The sequence below is a fragment of the Mastomys coucha genome, unplaced genomic scaffold (assembly GCF_008632895.1).
Source record: "Mastomys coucha isolate ucsf_1 unplaced genomic scaffold, UCSF_Mcou_1 pScaffold5, whole genome shotgun sequence".
Lineage (NCBI taxonomy): Eukaryota > Metazoa > Chordata > Mammalia > Rodentia > Muridae > Mastomys > Mastomys coucha.
In genome coordinates this window covers 7,836,992-7,845,897 of record NW_022196911.1, presented here as the reverse complement: position 1 = coordinate 7,845,897, position 8,906 = coordinate 7,836,992, and positions in this window count along the sequence as shown.

Sequence of the window (8,906 nt, the reverse complement as noted above, 5' to 3'; positions counted from 1 at the left end):
AATTACTAATGTCAGGAAAAAGGCTGTTTTCCACACCTGCGTTTTAAGCAGCCACCCAGCCATGGAGGCTGCCTTTCTCTACAGCACTCCATATTATTTCTGAGCCTGGGCTTCTCACCAAACCTGGAGCTCAGCGATTAGCTAGACTGGCTGGTCAGCACACCCCGGGGATCCTCTCTGCCACTCCAGCACTGGAATTACAGGCATGCTCTGCCATGCCCAGCTTTTACATGGATGCTAAGAACTTGAGTCAGGTCTCCATGTCTGTGTAGCAAGCACTTTACTAACAGAGGCATCTCATCAACAACATTCTGTGGGTTTTGTGTCATCTGAATTAAGCCCTTCTCTTACAGCCCCCAGGAGATTCTCAGTCCTTATTTACATGATGCTCCGGGGAAGAAAGGAGGCACTTGAACTCCTCCACCAGGGAAGGACCTGTCTGTCTGTTTTTGCCCCAGTCATGACTTAAATAAGCCCTCAGCACATTCATCCCCAAGGCATCCTCTTTTTCTGGAAGCATCTACTTGTTCCAGATTCTCTTCATATACACGCCCAGCCAATCCTTCTCCATCTCCACTGTGTCTAAGCCCCTTCCTGTCTCCTCTCTGCTACCCACAAAAGACCTATCCACAACCTGACTGCTCAGACCGCAGGGCCACTGGGTCTCCTCAAGGCTGGATACTGGCCACTTTCCCTTTCTGCCTTCACTTAGCCCTTCCAAACTCAGCTTCCACCAGAATCACCCAGAAACCTCTCTAGGTCAGGTGCTTGTATCCACTCTATATATAGTTGCTCTTCTGGCTGTGAAATTACTCTTACCTTGGGCTCTAATCCTTGTCCCTTATTCTGGCTCAACTACACACTCCATAAGAACAGGTGCCATGTTTGATATTGCTCACAGCCTGCGTGTTTGTCAGCTTCTCCTCACAATAACAAATAGATGAGCTAAGCAGCTCATCATAAAGTAGAGAGTGTTGTTCAGTCCCGTTGCTTTGGGCCTGTACCAGCACAGCACATCATAGTGGGAACACACAGGAAATCCAAATCATTCACCTCATTGACAGGAAACAAAAAAGGAGAAAAAAACGAAAGGGTCCAGGTTCCACCACCCCATTCCAGGACATCTACCCAATGACCCTCCAACTCTTCCCCACCTCTCAAAGTTTCTACTGCCTCCCAACAGAGCCAACTGGGGACCAAATTTTAGCACATAGACTTTCAAGGTACATTTTCATCTAAATTACATACACTATACCCTTCACCCTTAGGACCTATCACATGCCCTACCTAAGTACATGGAAAGGGCTTATGAGGTCATGCATGGACATTTCTTTATTCAGCAGTACAGGCTTGGGAGAATGGCCCTTTGCAAGAAACCAGTGTAATCTGATCATTCCACCTCCATCCCACTCCCTGGCTAGGAAGAACACCCTGCACGATCCTGTGAACTTGGAGACAGGTGGGTGACTTGGGGCAGAGAGACCCTGCATCAATCACATTTAGAAATGGTCTTTCTCGTTCCACTAGCGAGGTGCATCTCAGTTGTGAGAAGTTGATTATTTCCAAGATGGAGGGGCATGGGGTGGCAGGAGCTCATCCACCCAAGTCCTTTTATCTTTCATAGTTGATGACGCCCACCCTGTTTGCTATCTCCTCCCTTCTGACAACAGTTGGATACAGATTATTTATCTTGAGGAGAGGCCTCATGGAAGTTCTTCTGGTCACAGAGATGGAATAAAGAAAGGTAGCTTTCATGGGACTCTGGATTTATTCTATATTTAATGTAACATTCTAAATTGCATTACAGAATTGTAAAAGCCTGAGACAGACATACCATACAACATGAGTTTTCACTTCTACGTGTGCTTACACCATGATACCAGCCCATGAAACTGTTGAAAAAAAATGGAGCATATACTGAATCTCTAAAAATCTTTTGTTTTTATAAACAACTTCTTGGATTTTTTTAAAGACATCCCTAGAATACCTATTACATGCAGAACATTAAGATAAACAGAGGCACTCAGGCACAAATGTGTGGCGACACTGTCTTCCAATGTGGCCATGACACATTGTCCTCTAACATGTGACTTAGGTGTCTATGAACAAATAAACTTCATCTGGAACTCAAGGCCGGAGTGCAGCAACATAATCATTTTGCATATTGCAGTGGTTAGTAAGCTCAGAAACAAGGCCAATTGGGTGAGCTGGATATTTTTCTTTTTATTTTGCGATGAGCACGATCATAAAGCCCAACATGAATGTACCATTGGTATGTAAGTGTTTTAAAGCTGGATGCCTTGTTAGAACTGTTGCCAAGAAAGAAAATATGTGAAGTACCAAAAGCAACAAGAAATTTGAAACTACTGAGTCACTCATCAAATCAAGGAACTATCATGGGTCTACTACGAAGGGCTGGCTCACCAGCATAAACTCCATAATGAGCAGAGTCCTCCATCAAAGGAGCCAGAACTCAGCCCTATACCACACAGCTCGTCTTCTCCTTGTGAACACAGATATCCTCATGAGTTCTGGTTCTCATCCATTCAGGGTGGGGCCTTCGGTTTACTTGAGTTCGTTTTCCTAATGCACAGAAATCACAGATCTTCAGAATTTGGCCCCTAAACCACCCTCCAAATACATCCCTGTGTGTGCCCTGCGCCATCCAAAAAGTTCTGGGGAGCCTTGGGTGGAATCAAAGAGTTACAGCCACTACAGTTTTCTCCATCATGTCTGCTTGTGCTCCAGAAAAACATTTAGGATGCTACAAAAGCAGTTGTCTTCGTGTCAGAAATTCCTAAAGATGGGGTTGGAGTGAACGGAAGAAAAAACTGATTTACAAAGAAGAAACAGAATCTGACATCAAAGGCAGGCGAAAGAAAGGAAGGAAGGAAGAAAGGAAGAAAGAGAGAGAGAGAGAGAGAAAGAAAGAGAGAAAGAGAGAAAGAGAGAAAGAAAGGAAGAAAGGAAGGAAGGAAGGAAGGAAGGAAGGAAGAAAGGAAGAAAGAGAGAGAGAGAGAGAGAGAGAGAGAAAGAAAGAAAGGAAGGAAGGAAGAAAGGAAGAAAGAGAGAGAAAGAGAGAAAGAAAGGAAGGAAGGAAGGAAAGAAGGAAGGAAGGAAAGAAGGAAGGAAGGAAAGGAGGGAGGGAGGGAGGAAGGAAGGAAGGATATTACTTTCTGAGACAAAGACCTCTGTACATATACACATATAAGTATGTGTGCGTGCATGCATGGAGTCACAGCTGAAAACACGAGGAAAACAGAATTCACTCACAAGGGCATCTTAGAAGTCTTTTCTGTTTGTTTGTTTTTGTTTTTGTTTTTGTTTTTGTTTTTTTCAGACAGGGTTTCTCTTTGTAAGAGCCCTTGCTGTCCTAGAACTCTCTGCAGACTAGGCTGGCCCTGAACTTACAGAGATCCACTTGCCTCTGCCTTCTGAGTGCTGGGATTAAAGATGAGCACTATCACACCTGGTCTGTAGAGTCATTATTTTTAAGATAATATTCTGATAATCCTTTAAGAGTTTCATACATGCACACAGTGTATTTTGATAGTATTTACCCTCCACTGTCCTGCACCTTCTCCCAGATGCACTCCCTCTCAGCTTCAAGTCCATGTTGCTTTGAGTTGGAGGTCAGGAGTTTTAATAGCCCACTGAGTCAGGCTTGTACTGCCCATATAAACATAGGCATGGAGCCATCCACTGGAGCATGGTCCACCTATCTATGAGGGACCACATCCTTAATGAAAACTGGCTCTCCCTCCCCCAGCAGCCAGCAACTGTCAATAGCTCTCAGCTGGGGCTAGGAGATATGAAGAAGAGAAACCATTGAGTTGGGCCTTGAAGGAAAGATAATTCCCTTGGAAGTGAGGATGACAGGGACCTAGAGGGACCAAGGCAAAGACAAAAGTAGATTTGAGCATGCACACTGGCTAGATAGAAAGATGTATGCAAGGGACCTACGGACATCAGATATTAAAGATAGGTTAGAATTCATTAAAAAAGACTAAAGGCAACATCCAAGAAGGCCAGAGCTGACTGGGCAGAGAAGAAGCAATACTCAGTGGAACTGTGGCTAAATAATGAGAAGAGATATAAATCCACAGATACAGGAAGCAAATGAGTGCCAAGCCAGAGGAGCATGAGGAAACTCATGTCTGCACGCACCAGGGTTCAACAGATGAAAAAGAATAGCCAGAAAGCAGCAAGGGGAGGCCTGCAAAAGGAGACCTCTCAATAAGAAGCCAAGCAACAAAATCTTCAGGCTTGGATGGTGTCTTAGGATTTACTGCTGAGAACAGACACCATGACCAAGGCAACTCTTACAAAGGACAACATTTAATTGGGGCTGGCTTACAGGTTCAGAGGTTCAGTCCATTGTCATCAAGGGGGGGAGGATGGCAGCATCCAGGCAGGCATGGTGCAGGGAGAGCTGAGAGTCTAGCATCCCAACCTAACTGCATCCAGCAGAAAACTGACTCTTCCACACTGAGGGAGCTTCAAAGCAGTGACACACTGACAGGAGGGGAGTAAATTTCACAAACTTGGGATCATACAGGCTACAGTCTCTTTTTACTTTGAGATGAAGTCTGGAGTCAAAATGGAAATTTTAAATATTTTGTTTTAGTAATTAGACATTGTCAAATAGAACCTTTTGATGCTAGAAAAATTTAAACAATAATGAATGTTGTGTATCGCAACTGATAAGATGTTGAAAGTATAGACATGAATGAAGACTGTGGTGCTGTGGGTGGCCCAGGTGCTGCCTGCATTTTGTTCCCAATGCCACTTTCCCAGGAGGGGTTGTCTGGAACCAGGAATGAGTCATGTACTCAGGTGACTTCTTGTGAACCTTCCCCTAATTTATAAAGGGATCTATCACTGGGCGAGTAGGCAAGACTTCCAGGTTGGACAGAGGAAGAGAGGAAGCAGGAGAGAGTTAAGGGCTTTTGGACGGGATAGCATAAGGACAAGATGTAGCTGCTAGAGTCTCCTGGTTTCAATAGCGGATCTGCCGGGATTCGCCACCTGAGGACTTCTAAATAATAAGGCTTACAAGATTAGGATTCTAGTTGTTATGCCCAGAGATTGAGTTACCATTGTATGTAAACTAAGTTTGTGTGGTGTTGTCCTTCACGCAGCAGCTTGACTAGGTTCCAGAGAGAAAGGTATAGTGCCAAAGCATGGGTTTGCCTGATGTGCACCCCATAAGGATGTGGAAGTATTTTTTGGTTTTTTTTTTTTTTGTTTTTTTTTTATTGTGTGTTATGCCCAAGATTTGTCTTGGAGTGAGCCTGTGCTGTAATTGGTAATTCTTTTGTTAAAATGGAACATTTTATAAGACTTGTCTTAATGAGAGAACTTGATTACTATTTGAAAGTGAGTTAGTGCTGGTGATCATAGAAATGTCCATAATTATTTTAGTGTAACAATTAATGTAAATATAAATACATGCAATAATATAGCTGATGTTTTTCTTTAGTCTAAATAGTTTCCCAATAATGACACAGAGAGACCAAGATTTATTTAATCAGGCTTTACTGCAGTACCTGGGCAGTCATTAATCTATTTTAATCTTCTAAGCTAATCTGGCTACCTCCCTGCCAAAAAGCCTTGAGATACTTGCATTTTAGTACTGGTCTGACTTTGGGCTTTAGATGTATTTTTCTATAATCTATTCTCTTGCCCTTCTCCTGGCTCAATCTGTTTTATCTTCTTTTTCTCCTCCTCCCCTGGCTGGCAGAAGTCCTGCCTTATTTTCTCTTCTGGCTGAGCAGCTTTTATTGACAAGGAAGAGCATAAATGGTAAGCATTGTCAACACAAAGTTGAGACAGTAAACTTTTGAGATAAGCATTACAATGCTGTGTGCAAATTGAAAGGGCATGAAGGCAGAGAAGATATCATTTAAGTAACACAGGATAATCTTTACACAACACACAAAAACAGTATTGTGTCCTTTTGTTTTTTTTTTAACTTGCTCATGTCATCTTCTTTTTTAATTTTCTTTATTTACATGTAAATTTCTCCATTCCCAGTTTCCCCTCCAAAAAACAAAGAAACAAACAAAAACAACCAAAACAAACCCCTGTTGCCTCCCAACGTGGAAGTTTTAACGTGGAAGTTTTAAAGCGTGGTAGCGAACCGCCAGTGGGAACTTAGCGAGATGGGTGGAGAGATTTTGGAGCTCTGAGTCAGAGAGTCTCCACGAGATAAGTACAGGCCCACCAATGCCCACCAGTGCACAGCCAGCCAGCTGGCCGGGGCAGAGAGTAGTTGGGTGCAACATGGGAACTGCCATTCTTTTTTTTTTTTTTTAATTCCCGCAACACCATGGCACATGTATATACAGAAATTTAAAAAGTAGATAGTATTTAGCTCTAATGTTGAAATAGGAGAGAAATATGCAACTTTAAATTTTTGTGTTTAAATATGTAAGAAACAATAGTGCTAGAGAAGGCATAGATAAAGACAGATAATGTATTTTTAAAAGCAAACAACTGCAAAGCAGTAGATGCTAAAAGGAATGTATCTGAACTGTTGTGATTATTTTCTGATTAAAATTACTTCATCAAGTATCTCGGTAATTTTGAAACATTATGTAAAATAAGAAAATTCCTGGTCTGGGTATATTGGTGCACACCTGTAATCCCAGCACCCAGGAAATGGGGCATGCGAATCAAGACCTGCCCCAGCTACAAAGCAACATCCTATACAGACAAACCAATGGCCTGGGATATGCGTTGGTGGTATTTCAGCCATTGAGAGATCACAAGGCCTTAGGGTCCATCCACTCATAATAATAAACAAAAAACTCCTAGAGATTATAGTTTCTAAATCTGACACCAGAAGAAAGGAAGTCCAGAATGGTCCTTTAATCAGACTCGATGGCAAAACTAGGCGAAGATAATCCGATGACAGGAGACTAAAGCAGATACACTCGAGAACTCTGGTACAAATATCATTTCAAAAATCAACAAATCAGGCTCAGCTTAACATTGAAAAAAATGAAAACATACCCAAATTCCCTCTGTCTTAGGAATTCAAAAGACATTTAACTTTAAGAGTAAATGTAATTTACCACTGTTAGGAGAATAACCATATGGTCCTCATATGGTCATATGGTCATTTGACTCAGAAAGTAGTTGATAAAATTCCACATCTCCTCATGTTGGAAAAAAAAATGAGATTATTCTTACTAAATTTACAACCCAAGGGAGATCCCATAGACTCATGGATAGTCTCAACCAGGACTTTCCTGTGAGTTGCCCTTAATAATTTTGAAACACAGGAAGCATGGATGTTCATGGCCATCAGCCCTATCCCAGCTGCACCAGAGCCTTTTGCTCAGAGTCCTTTATCTCTTCCAGGCACTTGGCAATATTTCCCCGCTGTCAGTTGCATGGCTTGGCACATGCAAGCCAATCTTTCCACATGTCCTAGCAACAGAACAACAGGACTCTTTATTTACTTAAGTAATCTTCCTTCCAGTGATCCCATAAAGCACGTGCTGGCTATTGATCTCCTCCTGTTTGATGTGCTCATTTACATGATTGGGGTGGGTCTCAGATTCTGTGGATGGCACCCTGGCTCCTAGGGGAATCATGACAAGCCCTGGTGTTAGCTCTGAGAATCCCTCCTCTCTGGTTTTTTTCCACTGTCTTTAAAAGTCTGGGTAAAAGTAAGCAGAATTCGGAAAATGGACACACATCTCCTTTTATGAAATATTTTGGTGGCTTGATTGTAGGCATGGAGTTATTTCTTCATACTCTTCCCAGGACACATAGTTCTTAGTGAGTCAGCCCCTGTTGTAGCTCATCCTTATATGTAACTCATCCATTGCGTAAGTCACCTGGAAATTTTTCTTCACCAAACATAGGCAACCCTACATACACATACTATAAATGTAGTGATATTTCTGGCCCAGTCTGAACTGTTGTCATGTGCTGCTCATTCAGATCACAAATTGCTCTACTTTCACACTTGCCTTTCCCCCTGATGAATATCTAAAGTAAGAATCTAATAACCAGTAAGTATATTCATTGGAGAAACCTTTAATATCATGGTAGAACATCCTTTGTGCCAGTATTTACTGATTATGTCATTGTTTATACTCTCTAATGTGGTTGTGTAAGAAGGCTGTGTCTAATTCTGTGACTTAACATACTTGTGAATGACCCCACGTATCAGCAAAATTAATTCAACACTGGATCATTTCACCACGGGTGCCTCCTGCAAGTTAATATAAACCAGTTGTGTTCCAGCAGTAATAACAAGCGAGTTATTTGTTGGCAGCTCCGGTGCCACAATCATTGTAGTAAAAAACAAACAACTCTCAAGAAATCAAAGTGGAAGCAAGGGGCTAGAGAGAGGGCTCAGTGGTTTAAGAATGCTTGCTGCTTCCCCAGAAGACCTGGATTCCGTTCCCATCACTCCCTGTGAGCAGCTCACAGCCATCTGTAATTCCAGCTCCAGGAGATCTGACGCCCTCTTCAGGCCTCCGCTAGGTACTCACACACATGTACCCAGACAACATAGACACATACACCTAAATAAAAACAGGTAATTTTTTTTAAAAAAAGAAATAAGATTGGTACCATGTTAGAAGATTCTCTGGAACACAAATTGTTAACAGTAAATCAAAATAAATCAAATCTCCAGCTCTTCCAGATGTTGCTAGAAGTTTCCATACTGCCTCAGATTGGTGAGCAATCAGGGTATTATTTGTTAAAAAAAAAATAATAATAAATGAACATAACTCTTAATGGTTTTTTTTTGGCAAAGGATTGAGAAATTAACTAAGCTTTTAAAGCATGTTAGAAGAGTAAGAGGTGACTTAGTGGGTTAAAGAAAAGGCTAAATTACACAGGCTGCGGTAACAGGACCCAGGAAAGCCCTGGGACAGACA